The following is a 20,511-nucleotide window of genomic DNA, read 5'->3' as shown; positions in this document are numbered from 1 at the left end:
GCCTTCTTCCAAAGCCCATGCTTTCACAACGTGACCATATGATTTACTACTCTTCCCAGTTTGGGTTAAAATTACTTCTTTTAATTCCACACTCTCCACATTTATCTCTCAGATCCAGCTTACATTCACTGCCTAACTTTCCTTTCCTCTTATCCTTTCCCAGGGGTGAACCTTTAAGGAAAAAAAATTTTGAATAACAATAATCAAGGTAGTTTTGAGGCATGAAGCACTTGAATACTAAGCTCTTAGAGTCTGAGCTTTTAATACAATAAAATATTTGCTGGAGATTGGATCAGAAAAGGGTGTGTAGGTTACAGTCAATTTAAAGTCCACTATTGCTCACAGAAAGTATTCAATAAATATCAGCTGATGAACATTTGAAGATGCATTCCAGAGTACTAAGGAAGATAATTTTCCAGCTGAGAGATTTAAATGTTAGGAGATTTAAAATAGCCAGCAAGGTCTCCTTTTATGATGTGCCATCTTTAACTGGGAAAGCAGCTAAAAGAATGAGAACACAGGTCAAACAACACGGTTAGAAAGGAAGGTGAGCAAGATTTACCATTATTTTACTGCACAGGGACACTGTGTCCACCCTGAATGCACCCCTCAGGCAATGTGAATATAAAGTTTTTTACTATAGCAATTCAATGACTAGTTTTTTATTGAAAGGCATATCTATTGCACCCAAACTCCTGTCATTCACAGTGGCTTACCCAATAAATTTCTGGATCAGTGAGTTAGACAGATAAATAAAATAAGAAAAACTAGAAAAAGAAGAAACGGAATGTTTTCTACTTACCTATACCTGTCCCTCTGGGCGCCATTCATTTTTCCCCCACAAAGAAAGAAATTGCTTCTTTAAAATAATCAACTGAATTAAGTCAGCCACTGATATTTTTAAAATTCGGACCTCTGCTGAGAGCGTCACCTGTTCCATTTTGCCACACACCATTTCCATTTCTCAGCAGCACTCTCTCCCTCGCTGTTGGCCTTGGCACAGTTACACTGGGCTTTCTTTTTCTTTCTGAAACAGTCTACACTCTCAGGCATCCATGGTGGCTGCAGAATAATGGCCTGCAGATGCCCCATGGTCTAATTCTCAGAACATTGTGAGTATATTTCTCCCCATGGCAAAAAAGGACTTTGCAGATATACTTAAGATAAATGACCTTGAGATGGGCAGATTATCATAGGTTTTTCAGGGTGGTCCAACCTAATCACATGAGTCCAGAAAACCAAACAAACGGCAGTGCGAGAAGCACTCTGTCCACCGTTACTATCTTTGAAGATGAAGGAGGGGGCTACAAGGAAAGGAATGCAGATGGCCTTTCTTGGCTGGAAAAGGCACAAAAATTGATTGTCCCCTAAAGCCTCCAGAAAGAAATGCACTCTGCCAACACCTAGATTTTAGCCCAATGAGACCCACGTCAGACTTTTGATCTACAGTTATAAATTTGTATTGTTTAATCTACCAAGTTTGTGGTACTTTGTTACAGCAAATATAGTTCCATATGTATTCCCCTCTACCTAGAACATTCTCTCCTACCTCTACTACATGGTAAATGTTTCATTCCCTTCTGTTCCTCAAATATCATCTTCTCCATGAGGACTTTCCAAGGACATCCTCTTGTAAGGTTCTTTGATGGGCTACTCCATCCTCTTTGCTCCCAAATCTTCAAATATTCACCTCAAGTGGGTATATTGTGATTATTATTATAAACAGAACTCCATCATCTCCCTATACTATGTATCTTTAATAGCAAAGACCATGTGTTCTCATCTAAGTTCAGGGTCTAACACATAGCAGGCAGTCCCTGATATCTGAACGAACAAATGGATGAAAGGATGTTTATAACACTTCTAGTTACAGACTGGAATTCTAAAAGAAGTCAAGGCAAACAGAAATGAAATCAGGCTATAAACATGTAAAACCATTTGTAAAATATCAAAATAGGATCCGAATACTCATTTTTCTAGGTTTATAATATTCCATGAATCACTGCTATGCTACAGTACCATTTAGGAAAGAAAAAGATTGACTGTTTAATGATCTCATAAGAATTATCTGCTAAGTTTGTTAACTATTAGGTAGGAAGGGAAAAGTCTTCTTTTCTTTGGTGAGACCTGAACACCCCACTCCCTGTCCCAGTCTTAAGTGACAGATTTTGGGGTTCTTAGTGCCCTTTAACTATCTAAAGATAGGACTGTGGTTCTCCAACTTTGCAGGCATCAGGATCCACCAGAGGGCCTGGTAAAACCCAGCTGCCAGGGGGTCTACCCTCAGAGTGTCTGATGCAGCAGGTCTGGAGTAGGGCCATGAAGTTTTGTGGTATTTTTTGGTGTTTGTTTGTTTGTTTGTTTGAGATGGAATCTCGCTCTGTCGCCCAGGCTGGAGTGCAGTGGCACAATCTCGGCTCACTGCAAGCTCCGCCTCCCAGGTTCAAGTGATCCTCCTGCCTCAGCCTCCCGAGTAGCTGGAACTACAGGCATGTGCCACCACGCCCAGCCAATTTTTTTTGTATTTTTGGTAGAGACAGTGTTTCACTGTGTTAGCCAGGATGGTCTCGATCTCCTGACCTTGTGATCTGCCCACCTTGGCCTCCCAAAATGCTGGGATTACAGGCATGAGCCACCACGCCTGGCCTCAAGTTGTATTTCTGACAAGTTCCAGTGATACAGACGATGCTGGTTAGAGAACACACTTTGAAAACCAATGTTCTAGGTCATAGATCACCCTGGATCTCTGGTTCTGACCACTTCTGGCTTCTCTGGACAACCAGTCTGAGACCTCACTTCTGAGTCCAAGCACTGGCTGGGTGAGGTAGGATTAGGTAAATACTAATTTCCTTCCTCCTTTCCCTGACCACCCAGAACTATTTCTGATGGAACCAGACCCTCATTTAGCTTCAGGTTTCCCAATGCTTATTCTTTTCCATTGACAATGGCAACACCTCTCCCTTGACTGAACCCCAGAGCTTGATGATTAAAACAGATCAGCCACAGCATGTGGGCCTGGGAAGCACAGGGCTGTCAGACAAGTATGGAAAATTCAACAGATTTGAGGGCAGATCTGACAAGATTGCATTACAATCAGTCATCTGTGTCCCGAGTACTTCAGGCTTAACTCAAACCAAAAAAACAAAAACATTAACTTCTTTACCAGAAGTAAAACATTGTTTCTAAGCAAGTGGGAAAGCAGCAAAAAGAATGAGGACAAGGTGAAACAATATGGTTAACATTTCCAAAATATACCTAAAATTCTCTTCCAACTCTGCGTGGCTTGGCAGTGTTATTTACATCTGGAAACAAAGCGACAAAAGCCACTTTTCCTCATTTTCCACGATTTAGCTTGATCGTGCTCTTTCAGACTTAGAGATGTCCCAGACTCCTGCCCCGACAACACATCCCACACCCAAACAATCTACTCCTTTCTCCCCTCCCCAAAAGTGAAAACTCAGTGAGATAAAGCAGAGGTTCTGGAGAAAGAACAAGAAATCCCATCCAGAAGACTACAGTGAGTCAAGCTGAGTCTCTGCAGAATGACCATCTGCAGAATGAGCAGGGAGAAAGCATCAGATTCTCTCTGAGAACTACAGATACCCACTTATGGGAAGGAGTCCCCAGGATGAATGGATAAATCTCTTTTATGGCTCTGATGGACATCCAAGTACTTCATGACTGTGTCCATAGGGTTACCCCGCCCCACCCCCCTGGACCACTGACATTTGGGACCTAAACAAAAGGGAGCTGGTCACCAAAGCAAAAATATTCCAAATTTCACCACATTCCAGAGTGCAACAGATTATTTTTCAAAACTGCCTGCTATTTATTACTAGCTACCCAGCGCTGGCCTAGACAACTCCTTCAAGTTAAATCTGAAATGGGCTTTGCTGCTTTAAGGCCTCCGAGAGCTGAATATAATATATGCAGCTGCATTTCAGCCCTGCTCTCCATGAAACAAGAAATGTGAAATTTTGCTGCTGATTCCCAATAGTGCTAAATTCATAAAAATGAACTTTTGCAGTCATTTGAATAATATTTTTAAATGTATTCAACATTACATTCAAATCCCCTCCCAGGACTGTGTTTTCATTCCAGCCCAGCCGCCACAGACCTCCATACTCGGCAGAATTTTCAGCCGTGCATAAATACAAGCGCATCTACCCTGGTGAAATTTCACGTACACAGGGAGATTATTTTTAGTTATGGAACCCAGTCAAAACTTTGTATAAAGCAAAATCAACCACGAGCAAAATTGGTAGACAAAATGATGATGTTCTTATTTTTTCATCTATTTTTATATTCTTTGTAGACATTTCTAGACATGAGTCAAGAGAAGCAAATGCCTTAACAAAGGGAATTTTGATGATAATGGTGACATCACTAGCCAAGTTATTCCTTGACTTTTTGGTTAAATATAAAATCCATATGTAGATAAGATCACATCTACCTATATGTTTCACTTTTCAAAAATGTCAAAGTTAGCTGGGCATAGTGGCTCACGCCTGTAATCCCAACACTTTGAAAGGCTGAGGTGGGAGGATCACTTGAGGGCAGGAGAGGCTGAGAGGGGAAGATCCCTTGAGCCCAGGAGTTCAAGGTTACAGTGAGCTATGATTGCACCACTGCACTCAAGCCTGTGTGGCAGAGCAAGCTGCTGTCTCAAAAACAAACAACAAAAGTCAGAGTAGAGGTAGTCTGCCTTTCTGAGAAAAGGAAAAATAAAGCTTTCATCAGATAAATAGTCAAGCAAAAATTATTGAACACCCACCAGAATGGAAGCCCCCTAAGGACTGAGACTTGGTCTTTGTTGTTCACTGTTGTAGCCTCAGCATCCACCACAATGACTGGCATATGGTAAGTGCTCAGTAAATCCTGTGCTCACATGCTCCAGGGTGTGGCCACCTCATCAACATGCTAGACCATATCGGTCAGTTATTGCCACAACAATGCTGTGTGTCACACAACCACAGAATCTCAGTCTAACACAACAACAAACATTTATTTCTTGCTCACAGATCTGTTGTTTGGCTATAATTTAGCTGATCCAGGTTGGCTGAGCTGGGATTCAGATAGGCTCTACACGTCTGTTATCCTCTTTGAACCAACAGCATTTGAAACATTATCTTCCCCTAGAGAAAGAGAGGAGTACAAGGGGCCAAGCCAATCCACAAGCTCTTATAAAGTCTCTGCTTTCATGTCAGATAATATCCCACTGGCCAAAGCAAGTCACATGACCAAGCCTAGCCTGTGTCTCCTCCCATAGAGGTAGAGTCAGAGAGGGTGCAAATATCTCCCATAGGCTAGCATTTCTAAAACTTGAATAAGGTACTTTCCTTTTAAAGAAAAAAAAATCCTCAAGGACCACCAGGGTTGCCCAGTTATTTTTATTATAACTCACTTAAATATATAGAAATACAAAATGATTTATATGCTTGTAGTCTCATACCACTATAAAATAAATGCACAAATTAACCTAAAACTGCAAAGCCAATAAAACTCAAAATAACATTAGTGCCATGTAAAGGATTATATTGTTTTGCTGAAACTAAGTTGCTGCTTTCGATTTGAATATGGTGCTGACTGCAATGGCCCAGATTCCCTTGCATTCATCATGCTTGAGCTGCCACGTGCCACATAAAGACCCCATTTCCCGAACATTTTTCTCTCTTCTAAAAACAGCACTCTGTGATATCATTTGGCCTATACTTGACGCAGATGCATTATTTTTATATTAAGCCTATTTTTTCTCATTAGACCATGACAATTAATGAATTTCTACTCAGGACCGACCAATGCTTCAGAAAATCCAAATGCACTAAAAATGAATGAGTAGAGGAATAGGTGCTTGTGGTATTAATATCATCCAGATGATCTGGAATAAGGAGATAAAGGGACATATTTTTTAAGATCATTATTTAAATGAAACTTCAAATTTTTCCATCTGTTGCCTCCATGCTGTTCTCATGGTTTCTTCCAGTCGCAGTTGCCAACATGTCCACTACAGCCCCAAGCAATGCTCTAAAAGCTCAAAACTACTCTTGAAAGCCTGTTTCAAAGGAAATAGACCGGAGAGATTAGGAAGAAGGAGGCCTGAGAAAGAAAATATCGTTTCACAGTCAGGGTGGACAGCTGCCAGCTTCTGCCTTCCCAGCATTCACACCTGACTTCCTTTAGTGACCTAAGGGGATGGGCAGAATGACCCAGCCAACTTGCTCTTCCAGGAATTTGAATCTCCAGGGAAAAACTTCAGGATGGAAAACAGCTCCTGATTCATCCTGAGGTGAGTCCTGAAAAGACTATCCCTTAGTTTCCCAGGATTTAGAACCCCAGAATTGCCCCCACTTCCTTTTGAGACCAGGTTCATGTACAATTCATGCTTTTCCCTCAATCCTGGGAACGGCTCCATGGCCTATAGCGGATTCCTTTTTGGCTTCAGTAGCCAGAGTTGGTTTCTGTGCCCCAACTGATAAATATTCCAGCATGAATTTCTAAACATAAACAACCTCAAACAAGGCAATGATTACACGAACAAATGCAACTGTGTTTGCCTGTAGGTTCCCAAAACAGAAGTGATCTCATCCCCAAATGCTGTTTATGCTGTATATTCAGCTGTCACTGCCCTAGAGTTAACCCTTCCTCATCTATCCTGCAGCCCCAGAAATCTGGGAATATCTACACCAAGAGGAGAGAGTACTAGCAACACCCACTCCCCAACACTGCCAGGGCTCAGCGGAAGGGTCACTGGATGCTTGTACGAGTCAGGTATATGTTCCTTTAACCCAGCCCCATGTCCCTGAAACAGATGCCACCAGGGCAAGGCAGGCCGAGGCAGAATGAATGGATGGCTCCCCACACCTCCACGGCACCACTGGACCCAGGTCCACCAAATACAAATAATACCTGCTGAATCACTTTCAGTTCTTTTGTTCTTTGTATGAACATCATTCACTCCCTTTCTCAGACACTTGTTGAGCCCTTTCTACTTCTACAAGTGATGCAGGTCCAAAGCAAACAGCTTCCACAGACAGAGATCCCCTTGGGGATAGCAGCTAAAGCTTATTAACCTCTGAAACCTCAGGGTCAAGTGCAGTGTCTACGGGTAGTAGCTGCTCCATGAATCTGGTGGTCTAATGATATGAAATGTACAAAAATTACATACCACACAGGAATGAAAACTTTCTTCACACCGTGTTTGAGCCAGTGTGCAAAGTCGAGGGTTGTCAGCGGGAAGCGCCCTAGAAGCTGTGCTTTATTCTTTGGCGCTTTACTCTTCCCTAAGTGTCTCCCCATCCACTCATGCCCTCGCTCATTCAACTAGGATTTATGGGAACCCCAGCCTTGCTTCTCTGACGTGTCTTCAGTGGAGTCTAGCCTACAATGGAGTACCAGATTTGACAATTCTTCTTACCTCGGCATAAAAAAAAAAAAAAATCAAGAAACCTCAGGCAATGGACTCTACAGCACAGGAGGAACCAAAAAGCTAAAAAGCAGCAGGGGCTTTGAGGGCTGAAGCGGGAGTGGAGAAAGAAGAAAGAAACAGTTGGAGAGATGTTCTCCAGGCTTGAAATAGAAATGCTGAGCGGCTGCAACAGATTTCGATCTGCTAATCTGAAAAGTCACATTACTTCTTGGTCCTGATGTGAATCAGTGAGGTTTTTTTTTTTTTTTTTTTTTTTTTCATATCCGCCCATATATTTCCACTGCTGCATACGCAGGCGCCACCACCCAAGGAAGCTGCTTTGCAGCTTGCCTGTTACCTCAGGGCAGTGTGACAGCGGGCAGAGCGCGGATGTGAACAACTCCAGGCACTCAGCCTTCTGTCCGAGCTACCAACAGATCCCCAGGAATGCTTGCTACAAACCTTTGGGAGGTTATTCCTCTGTGACTGATTGCTTACAAACGAAACAGAGGCCTTTAGTACATTGCGGCGAGAGACACAAAGGTCAGGGCATTGAGGCTGCACATGTTTGGAATTCAGCTTTCTTTGTTCTCTACCACCTGCATCCTCCATCCAATGTCATCCCAATTTCAAACTCCCCAGGGCTACAGGAGTTTGCTACTGGAGGCACTAATATCATAAATATCACAGCTATGCTGCCTCAAAAGTAAAATTTTAGTGTGGGCAAGGTGGTGTGTACCTGTAATCCCAGCACTTTGGGAGGCTGGGAGGATCGCTTGAGGCCAGGAGTTCAAGACCAGCCTAGGCAACACAGCGAGACCCTGTCTCCACAATAAACATTAAAATAAGGTAATAAATAAATAAATTTCTTGCACATTTCCATACCACATTTCCAAGGAGACAAGAGTGGGTTGTGGGTTTCTTGACAATTTTTATAACTATATATGATTTTATAACTATATATGGCTCTCAATTATTCATGAGAAGACAAATAAGTAAGCCTTTAGAAAACCCTTAGGATTTTTTCAGCTATTAGTTTTACCCTCCTGGACCCAACTCACAGCACTAACAAGTAGTAAAATGAGCCATTTCTTCATTCCCCACTTCCCTGAAGGTGAGGCCAATAAATACTGAAATGAGGAAAAGGCAGGCAGGCCGGGGAAGCCTGGAAGGAAATGTCACAGGTCATGTGCTCCACAAATGTCACAATAACTTTGAACTAGAAATAACTTTTGTCCCCAAGAGAGCCACTCCCTCCTCACTCAGCCTTCCTGAAATATATTTTACATTCTAGGATCTCATTCATTTGCTAGCAGGATCAGCGTACGCTTTTTACCCAAGGTAAGACAAGGTTTGTATCTCTAATACCATCTTACAGTTATTCAAGCATTTGTTCAGCAATTCTAGAATCTTATTGCATTACTCGCAGTCGGCACTCACTGTGTGAGTGGCATGGTGCGCGGCCCAGACAATACACGAAGAACAAGATGACTGAGGCATAGCCTGGGAGGCAGTCATTCATGACACAAATAGCTATTTAGTGACCATTGTGACATAGCTTTAAAAGAACACAACTTGTGAAATCCATTTCCTTTCAAGACTTGGCCTTAGAGAAGAGAAGGAAAACCCCCAGCAAGGCGGGTGTGTGCCCACAGGTTAACGTGCCTTGGGGCATGTCTGAATAGGAAGCTTCCACCTAATTCTTTCTTGTACTCTGGGAAAGCAGCATGAGCTCTGCACCAAAATGCACAAATTTATGTTAAATAAAAATATTGGGGAAAACGCTTCAAACAAAGCACAACATTTCAGAAAGAGAGTGCTCACAGCCCCAACTCATGAATGAGGCGGTTGGCCTGACATTGTCCTTGATGTCATCCTTCCATAGTTCTCGTCACCTTCCAGCCTCTAAGCTCTACCCATCTCCATTTGCCTCTGGACACCTACCTCCAAGCTCATTTCTACTAATGAGGTATTGGGTGAAAATGGCCTGGTCAGAATTGTTTGCATTTTAAAGGAAGAGTCCAGAAGACTGAAATAAATCTTTCAGATTCTAAAAGTGGAAATGAAAAAATTATCTCCTTGGCCCATCAAACCATCTCCAATAGAGTCCCCCAAACCACTGCCCATTCCTAACCCATGGAGAGAAATGGGTCCACTTCTCATATGTGCAAACCCTGAGTCTGTGTCTTATTTCTACGTGTGCTCATTTCCAGCATGCTGGCCTCTGAAGCACCCCTGAGGTGACAGGAAAACACGTGAAGCCATTTTAAAATAACAACTGAACCCAAAGTGGCAGGCTGTGTCAAGATATCAAACTCAGATCAGGTATCACTGAAAAAATGTTACTCAAACGCTTAACCTTGCTGTTGTTGTTTACTCGTCCTTCAACTGTATACTTTTAAAGTGACACAGAATCAGTTTTGTCCCAAACACACACACACACACACACACACACACACACACACACACGACTGTCCTTATATGACCTTGACATAATTTTAACAAGGACTTTCCAGGAAGAGAATCTAGTAAAGCACCACTAGGCATTATCTTTCTGAATCATCATAACTGCCTCTTGCTACCATAAAAAACTGGTAATTGTTGAAGAATGGGAGAACGTAAGCCAGATTCAGAAAGTTAAACATATACCTGTGAGGCAGCCTAAGCAGTATCATTTATACCCTCTGGAATGTGTAGCCCCAGAGTCCACTTCAGATATTATTGCAGTAACACACCTCACTATCCTGCAGCAGGAAGCAGGCACCCCACAAAACGGGGAGCAGGTAGAGAATAAAGAACTAAACCAAATCACATCTAGCAAACAGACTTCCCCTGTCGTATTCTCCCAGGCTCTGTTTTTCCTGCCCTTCTCTCTTTCCTGGTCTAATACAATTATTTTCCATCTGGCTTCACAATGCCAGAACCCTTTTTCTCACAGGCTCCCCCTTTGCTCTGTTCCGTTGAATTGCATTTCCATTTCTAGTCCTCCAGTTCTATCAGTCTGGGTCTACACAAGTGGCTTTATCTTCCAGTGTTTCACCCACAGACATACATGAGAACTAGTTTTGCAACCTACCACCACCCAAAGCCCAAAATATTTAAAGGAGAGTGAGAGAGAGAGAATACTTCGTGTACCTACACGCAGGAATACACCACAGTAGAAGCGTATCAGGCATCAAGAGGCTGGGCACAGACTGACAGGCACCAGACCAGCAGTGATCAGGGAGATCTCACGCTCCCCCACTTAACCCTCCTGTGGCTGCCCAGTGCACCTGGAAAAAACTCCCCCTCCCTCCATGGCCGACTCTGGGTGTCCTGGCCTTTACCTCCATCTCCGGCCTCATTCACAGCATCCACTATTTCTCCTCCATGCTCAAGCCACTCCGGCCTCTCTCCTGTTTCTTGCGTAGGCCACGCTCTATCCCATCTCACGGCCTCTGCGCTGCTGTTTTCTCTGCCTGGAATGTTCTTTTCTCTGTTCTTCACAAGGCTCAATTTGCTATTGTCTCAGGTGTCAGCCTAGAAATCACCTTCTAATCCCTAGAAAGGCCACCTTTGGCTACCCAGTTTAAAGTTGCCTCCCTACCCCTGCCCACACTCTCTAAATTCCACCACTCTGTTGATTTCCTCCATTCTAGCTCTTACTTCTAAAATAATCTAGCTTTTTAAAACACATTTCTGTCTTGAGCACTGCAATATTTCTTCGTTTTTTTCCTCTCTTAGGGTCTCACTTGAGGAAGAACACAGTCATATTTAAATGTCTAGCCCATAGTATCTGCTCAATAAATATTTGCACAACAGGATACTTAATTTAAAAATTAACTTGTGTTTCTTTTTTTTTTTTTTTTTAATTTCTCTCTCCCCTGTTCCATGAAAGTAGCCAAGCTGACTTCTGTTGAAAAAAACCTTGTTTCTCAAGCCCCAAGTGATGTTGCTGGCAAGGTATTTTCCTTCCTGACTTTTTTCCTAAAGTCTGAGCTCATTGAAAATATTAGCCAAGTGCTCTTAAAGACAACAGGGATATGGGCAAAAATTAGCTGACATCAGCAAAATAGAAGGGTTGTGGCAGAGATAGGTGGGCAAGCACTAAAGAGCCATAGTCCCCCCACGGTGTCGAGTTGTTGCCAGGAACTGGCTGCTCAGCTACGGCCCTTTCCCAGCTCACTTTGCAGCACCTACATGAGGCCGCGTGATTAGTTCTCACCAATGGAAAGTGAGAGGAAGCGATGTGTGTCTCTTCCTGGCCAAAGACTTCATTCTCCGTATTCTTCTTTCCTCCTCCCACATGGTGGGGGTGAAGAACTGTGAAGCCCTGGAGGATGGTAGCTTCACAAGATGCAAGCAGCCTGGATCCCTGAGTCAGTGCCTGGAGGGAAGCTGTTCAATCAGAATATGTACATTTAACACTGCTTGAGGGAAGATAAACATTTGTTTTGTTAAGCACTGAGGTTCACAGGTTGTTTGTTTCAACAGTTGTCCACCAGGATTAGTGCCAGCTAGATGGGCTGGGAGATACAATGAGAGGGGTAGAATCTGACCACTACTTGGTGACAATGTCCTGAGGCCATGGCAAGGTGCAACTGTGGTACATTGAGGACGTCTGGACCCTTGGCCCAGGTCTGGGTCCCTCTTTTCACCTGTGTTCCACATATCTCAATTCTGGTGCAACCCTGATATGGAAAAGGGCCTCAAGAATGGCTAAGATCCCACTTTTGGACTGAAATTTATACCTGCTACATTAGTTAAATAAATTAATAAATAAATAGAAATTAATAATGCCACAGTCCAAAGCACTTGAAGGCAAAAACATGCCAGATACTCATAACCAAAAAAAGTATAAAATCAATAAAATTCAGTTAATCACCAGCCATACAATGCCACAATGAGAATTTGCTGATTGAAACTAGTATGTGGATGTCTTTTAAACACCTCTGACTGTATTCCCAACACACACTATTCAATTTTTTTAATGAATATTTATTGAGCACTTACTACATGCCAGGTGCTTTTCTGCATGTTTGAGATACATCAATGTGTAAAGCTGACAAAAGTATCTCCCCTCATGGAGCTTATGCTCATAGAATACTAATACACACACACACACACACAGTGTTTAGAATAAACTGAGTTGAATTCCCTAACCTACAGAACTGATAGGATGATAAGACTTGGGCAAATCAGTAGTGACTTTCTAATAGTATATAAAAATAACCCATATCATCTTCTAATTGTTAGGTAAAAGCTCTAATTACCAAATGAAATGTTCTATTTTTTATTAAATATACAAGAAGCCAAACAGGATCCTTACAATAAGTAAAAAAATTTAAAAACTTGACATAGAGAATATAACATATTGTTATTAGGTAAAACAAAAATAAAATATATAAAGGAAAGCATATTTTGAGGACATTTTGATGGGAAACAGCAACCAGTTGAAAAATACATATTACAAAATATTGGATAAGAAATTCAGTTCTGGCCAGGTACAGTGGCTCACACCTATAATCCCAGCACTTTGGGAGGCTGAGACAGGCAGATTACTTGAGGATAGGCATTCAAGACTAGCCTAGGCAACATGGCAAAACCCTGTTTCTACTAAAAATACAAAAATTAGCCGGGCCTGGTGGTGGGCACCTGTAATACCAGCTACTTGAGAGGTTGAGGCAGGAGAATCACTTGAACCTGAGAGGCAGAGGTTGTAGTGAGCCGATATTGTGCCACTGAACTCCAACCTGGGTGACAGAGTGAGACTGTGTCTCCAAAAAAAAAAAAAAAAGACATTCAGTTCTGGGAGAAGGCTGGGACTTCAGTTTCAGTTCAGAAAAATACCAAGACTACAACCACTCAAAAAGTGCACTGAAAAAAAAAAAAGGAAAAAAAAAAAAAACCTTTCCAGGAGGCCCAAGATCATGACCATTCCCAAGGGAAGAAGGTGAATTTGAGTTAGACCAGAAGAGCCCTGGAGTTAGCACACCAACCCCCAAATTAAGAATGAATCTCACTAAGGACAGAAGGGCTTTGGTCCAGGCTCGAAATAAACAACTTCTATTTATTTGTCCTACCTATTCTCACTTTATATCTACGCCCACCAAAGAAACTCTCTTCTCTCTTCCTTCTTTTCTTTCCAGGCAATCTCATTCACTCAGGTGGTTACAATTATAATCCATCACCTCTTAAACACCCCACCTCCACAATCCTGAACACCAAGCCCATATTTCCAGATGTCTAGTTGGCCTCTCCACTTGAATGTCTCACAGGAACACATATTCACTGTATCCTAAACCAGGCTTGTCATCTTCCCCAACAAGCCTATACTTCCTTCAGTGTCTCCTGTCTCCGCTAATGGCTCCACTGTCCACCCAGAAACTTCAAAGCAACCTTAACACTTCCTCATTCATTCCCCACTTGCGTACAATCAGTTCCCAACTCAAGCAACTCTTCCTCTAAAATGCTTTTAATATCTAGATACTTCCCATCATCTCCAAGGCCAACACCTATCCTATAGAGGCCAAACTGCTCCACTCCAATCCCACCTCAGGTTCCCCATGCTCCCAGGACAGAGTCCAAAATCCAAAATCATTTACCTAGGCCTACATTGTCCTGCCCTCCTCCAGCTTCATCATGGTCTGTCCAGCCTTCTTCCGGTTCCTGGAAGGTGCCCATTTCCTTTCCATCCTAGGCTTCGGCTAAGCAGCCTCTGCTGTGCTGGTTGCTCTGCCCCAGCCATTCCCCCAGCCAGCCCCTCCTCCTCAGGCCTCAGCTCCCCTGCCCTCTCAACACACATCAGATAAAGTCCCCATACCACATTTCCACTGCACACTGCACTTTTCCTTCCTGGCACGTATCATAATAACTATAATTAAATAATTCATCGTACACAGTTGACCCTTGAACAGCCCGGGTTTGAACTGCGCAGGTCCACTTAATTGTGGATTTTTTTCAACCCATCATGGATGGAAAATATAGTATTCATGGGATGAGAGACTTTTTGCATTCACGAGTTCCACAGGGCTGACTTTGGGGACCTGAGTATGAGCCAATTTGGCATCCACAGGGGTCCTGGAACCAATCCCCTGCTTGTACCGAAAAACAACCATAATTAGTTGTTTCTTTTGTTTTCCCTACCAGATATGTTTCAAAGGAAAAGACTGTATCTGTCCTGATCCCTGTTGGACCCATGGTAGGAGCTTGATAGGTGACTGTAGAATGAATGGACATACAGCCTCCTGATCACTGCCTCCCTAGCATCCCCTCCTCTCTCACCCTCAGTTTGGCTCAGCCCAACTCCTGTGATGGCAGCAGTCCAACCCCAGCAATCCCCTAGTAATAAACTGAAACAGATCCTTCATGAATCTTTTCCAAATTAACCCAGATTCACTCACCACCTCCACATTCCCAGATCATGAGTTTCCTCCTTCTTTTGGATGTTCATCTCACAAAAGAGTGGTTTTTGTTTGTTTGTTTTCTTTTCTTTTTTCTTTTTTTTTTTTTTTTTGAGACGGAATCTCGCTCTGTCACCCAGGCTGGAGTGCAGTGGCCCGATCTCAGCTAACTGCAAGCTCCACCTCCCGGGTTCACGCCATTGTACTGCCTCAGCCTCCTGAGTAGCTGGGACTACAGGCACCTGCTACCATGCCCAGCTAATTATTTGTAGTTTTTAGTAGAGATGGGGCTTCACCATGTTAGCCAAGGTGGTCTCTATCTCCTGACCTCATGATCCACCTGGCTCGGCCTCCCAAAGTGCTGGGATTACAGACATGAGCCACTGCACTTGGCCCCAAAAGAGTATTTTTATACGTAATCCATGTACGTGAGGTTAGTGTTGGGATAAGATGAACCTCCTAACAATAATGTCTGGTAACCACATGGTATTGTATACATTTTAATACATCCCCCACACCCTTTAGCTTATTACCCATAAAGCATACTTAGCAAAGTGCTTAAGTGGTTTGTTCAAGATAGTAAATGGTATGAAAAATCTGCCAGTAATTTATCCATTACATCCATTCTGTGAACTCTCAACAAAGCCTTCTGAATACATGAAATTCCCCTTCTTCCCTTGGGAATGGTCTCCTGTGGACATGATCCATGATCTTGGGCCTCCCGGAAAGGTTGGTTTGTTTTTCTGTGTACTTTTTCAGTGGTTACAGAGTTCTGGTATTGAACATTCGAAACTGAAGACTCAGCCTTTCTCAGAACTGAATTTCTTATCTTTTTATAGCAAAATTTTTCAATTGGTTGCTGTTTCCCATAGAAATTTCCTCAAAATATGCTTTCCTTTATATATTTTATTTTTGTTTTGCTTGTCTAACAATAGCAACAAGTTATATTCTCTCATGTGATCAGAACATGCTACATCCCATTTTCCTGAATCCCCCGAAGGAACACTAAGACAGATCCTATGGCCCAGATCCAAGTCCTAACCCATAAGCAACTACATCGTGGTTTTAAGTAATTGACCAAGTAGCCTCCATCATCTTGAAATGATAGCCTCAGTTTACCTGAGTTAGAAAATCTCTTTTTTTTTTTTTTTTACTGGATAAGTGATTTTTCAACCTTAGGAACATTTAAAGAATGAAATACTGAGATGATGAAATAGCTCAAGTTTACACTTCTGTGTTAAATTTAATAAGTTTTATAATATTCGAGACACTTTGCATGTATTTGGTATTTAGCTGTTTATAAAGTTTAAGAACATCTGACATTTAAAAGTCTGACAGATTTTCTTTGTAATTTCAATTTAAAATGTATGATGGCTTTAGACTTAAAAGTCTGAATATGAATATGCATCTAATACAAAATTTACTTATTTAACAAACAACTAGTAAGTACATTCCTTGTACCTAGAACCGGAAAAAAGCTAGAGCTAGCATAGCGTTTTGAGACTGAAAGTACAGCGTGTTAAGGGAGTTTGTGTACTGGTGTCATGGTCTGAATTGTGTCCTCTTTCCCTTCCTCCAGCCCTCTCCCAGTAAGTACCCTCTACCCTCCCATCAGCCCTGGGAAAGACGGCTGCTTCTTTCTATTACTATGCCTGCGTGACTTCAGCATTTCCTTTTAGCTCGTTCAGATTTCCAACACCTGGGGAACCATTTCCCTGTATGAAATCTCTGGTATTAGAAATACCTAGTGTGGTTTTGGGTTTTCCAACTGAATCCTAACTAATTTAGTCTACAATTCTCCTGAAGATACAAATATACAGAAAGTCAAAAACAGAAGCAAGTCAAGACTTACAATAAACCACACCATGGCCTGGGCAATGATTTCTTGGATATGACCCTAAGAGCACAGGCAACAGAAACAATAGACAAATGGGATTTCATCAAATTAAAAAGCTTCTACGCAGCAAAGAAAACAATTGAGTAAAGAGATAACCTACAGAATGGAAGAGAATATTCACAAACCCTATATCTGATAAGGAGCTAATATCCAAAATATATAAGAAATTCAAACAACTCAAAAGCAGGAAAACAAATAACCCATTTAGAAATGGGAAAGGATATGAATAGACATTTCTCAAAAGAAGACATACAAACGTTCATTGCGGCACTAGTCACAGTAACCAAGATATGGCAACACCCTAAGAGTTCATCAGTAGACAAATGAATAAAGAAAATGTGATCTATATAAACAGTAGAATACTGTTCAGCCTTAAAAAAGATGACAATTCTGTCATTTGCAGCAACATAAATGAACCTGGAAGACAGCATGCTAAGTGAAATAAGCCAGGCACAGAAAGACATATACAGAATAATCTCATTTATATGTGGAATCTAAAAACGTTAAACTCATAGAAGTAGAGTAGAATGGTGGTTACCAGAGGCTGGGTGAGGGGAGTGGAGGATGGGAGAATGGGGAGATGTTGTTCAAAGGGTGCAAAGTTTCAGTTAGACAGAAGGAATAAGTCTTAGGGATCCATTGCACAGCATGGCTAGTATAGTTAATGATAATATATCATACATTTAAACATTGCTACAAGAGACTTTAAATGTTATCGTAATAAAATGATAAATATGTGAGGTGATGGCTATGTTCATTAGTTATATTTAATTTTGCACAATGCAAACATGTATCATATTATATCCCATTATATAAAACATCACATTATAGCCCATAAATATAAATAATTATTATTTGTCAATTAAAAATAAAATAAAATTTTTAAAGATGCACAACAAATAGTGTTGACAATGGAGCAGGTAAACAAATACTCTCAATTTGATGTTGATGAGAATATAAATTAATTTAGATTTTCTGCAGGAAAGCTTTGCAATATGAATCAAAAAATAAAATTTACAATTTGAGTCCTAGAATTCCACTCCTAGGAGTTATCCTAAGGAACTAATCAGACAAATGCTCAATATTTATGAACAAGGATATCCATTGCAATATTGCTTATAATAGTAGGAAAAAACCCTAAACAAAAATATCTATTAACAAAGAACTGGTTATTTTATGGGCATGTGCGTGCACACACACACAGAAATCCTAAGTAGCTGTTAAATTAAAATAATGTAGTTCTGTATTTCTTGACATGGACATATACCCATAACATAGATTGTTAAATGACAAAAGCAGGTTTCCAAACAGGATATATAATTTTTTTTTAATTTGGAAAGTACTTGTAATTAGGCCAGGTATGGTGGCTCATGCCTATAATCCCAGCACTTCAGGAGGCAGAGACAGGCAGATCACTTGAGGCCAGGAGTTCAAGATAAGCCTGGGCAACATGGCGAAACCTCATCTCTACTAAAATTACAAAAATTAGCCGGATGTGGTGGCACATGCCTGTAATTCCAGCTACTCAGGAGACTGAGGCACCAGAATTGCTTGAACCCAGGAGGCGGAGGCTACAGTGAGCCAATATGGCACCACTGCACTCCAGCCTGAGTGACAGAGCAAGACTCTGTCTCAAAAAAAAAAAAAAGTAATTGTAATTATTTCATAACAGTAATTATTTCATAACAATTACAATTATTTTATAACAAATGATTATAACTATTTCTGAATGGTAGGAATTCAGGTGATTGGGGCAAAAGAAACATTCCATTAATAATAGTCACGGCCGGGCGCGGTGGCTCACGTCTGTAATCCCAGCACTTTGGGAGGCCGAGGCGGGCGGATCACAAGGTCAGGAGATCGAGACCACGGTGAAACCCCGTCTCTACTAAAAATACAAAAAATTAGCCGGGCGCGGTTGTGGGCGCCTGTAGTCCCAGCTACTCGGGAGGCTGAGGCAGGAGAATGGCGGGAACCCGGGAGGCGGAGCTTGCAGTGAGCCGAGATCGCAGCCACTGCACTCCAGCCTGGGCGACAGAGCGAGACTCCGTCTCAAAAAAAAAAAAAAAAAAAAAAAAAGTCACAAAATTACTTCTAGAACACTGTTTTAATGTCAATATGTAAATGTTTAAAAGAACAACATATATAAAATATTTGAAAAATTCAAATATTTGAAAAAAGTTATCACTCTGCATTTACATTATTTAATCCAAATTCACAAGAGTATTCATTTTTGATTTTCTCTTTTCTATTGTTTTCTGTCACTTTCACTTTTTTCAAGATGATCCATATTTATTCAACAGCAAAAACATAGTTAGCTCATTCATGGGGACCACTCTCTGGAAAAACCAGAGAACAATCCCTGTGGTCATGGAGTCAAAACTGCCTTAAATACTTTACCAATCTACTGTTTAAATGTCTAACAGCATATCTACAGCTCGCAAAGAAACAAACAATGGAATTACTGCCTTAGAAAACAACTCATCATGCATCTTTCAGCCATGTGGACAATGAAATCTATAAAAGAGAAATAACTACTGCAACCAAATGCAAAAATAGGTATCAATGTCCAATCAATTATTTTCCTCCTGCCTTGGGAGTCATCTCAGCTCATGGGCAGCCAGTTCACAATCCTATGTGTCTTCAAAACTGGCAAGAATGGCTGCTACTGGGAAAAGACCACCACCCACTCACACAGGCCCTCATCCTCACCCCTTAATACGACTTCACTCACAAACTCCTAGTGTGTAGCAGAAATCTAAAAATAACATTGCTTGTTGGAATTTAAAGACTCAAAGCTGAAAATTTCCCAGGCTTCACTCCAGCAATATTGAAAATGCAGAATTTTTTTCTACACCAACAGAAGCTTGGGGAATTGGGACCAAAGGCAGTGAGGTTCAGGGATCCATCTGCTCTGTGCTATCCTGGGGAGAAGCAGTTACTGCTATTTTGGAATTCTCAAAATGCTTAGTAAGAGTCTTATGAAAGAACGCAATGAACACGAACATAACATCAGTGTAGGATCCAGGAACCAGGAACCACAAACCAAGCAGAATGACCTGGGAGAGTCTTGAACACGCCTGTGGCAATCCTTGCAAATAAAAATGTATCAATTCATAAAAATGGTTTTTAATCAGTCTCCTTTTTCTTGGTAGCGGTTCACTGATCATATAGAATAGCAAATTACAGCTTTAATTTCATTGTTTTCCCCTTCATCATTTACATAACCAACCAAAATTCTCTTAGCCTTTTCTATGTTTAAAGCACTATGCTAGGGTTTTGCCTCAAAGCATCTTGCCTCAGGCAGCTTACAGGGGAGAAAAATGTATAGAAGTTGTGCAAGAAGGTTTAAAAAATGAAATAAAAGGCATAAATATTGGAAAGGAAGAAGTAAACCTTTATTAGCAGGTTACATAATTGTATATCTAGCAAATCCAAAGAAATTGATCTATAAACAACTATAAGAATATATGAAGTAAGGAGAGAAACAAAATAGAGTTAGTACACCAAAACAAATTGTATTTTTATATATTAGCAATCAGCAATCAGAAAATGAAATTTTAAAACCATACCATTTACAATGGCATAAAAAATCAAATACATAGAAATACATTTAACAGAAGATATGCAAGACCCCTACATTGAAAACATTGCTGAGATAATGAAAGAAGACCTACATAAATGGCAAGATATACAATATACACAGATGAAGATATCAATTCTCACAAACTGACCTATAGATCCAACAAAGTCCCAGTCAAAACCCCAGCAGGTATGGTTTTGTAGAAATTGACAAGCTTATTCTGAAAATTATGTGTAAATTTAAA

General features: G+C 41.2%; 1 protein-coding gene across 3 annotated transcripts in view; it reads right to left on the bottom strand.

The window, feature by feature from the left end:
* The window catches only part of LOC105476037 (neurocalcin delta), a 443,647-nt gene that overhangs the window by 369,183 nt on the left and 53,953 nt on the right, over positions 1 to 20,511 (bottom strand). The gene's annotated exons all lie outside the window — the stretch shown is intronic.

Source organism: Macaca nemestrina, chromosome 8 (assembly GCF_043159975.1).
Source record: "Macaca nemestrina isolate mMacNem1 chromosome 8, mMacNem.hap1, whole genome shotgun sequence".
In the NCBI taxonomy this organism is placed as follows: domain Eukaryota; kingdom Metazoa; phylum Chordata; class Mammalia; order Primates; family Cercopithecidae; genus Macaca; species Macaca nemestrina.
The sequence above is the reverse complement of the archived record's forward strand: the minus strand, read 5'-3'. Positions and strand labels throughout refer to the sequence as shown.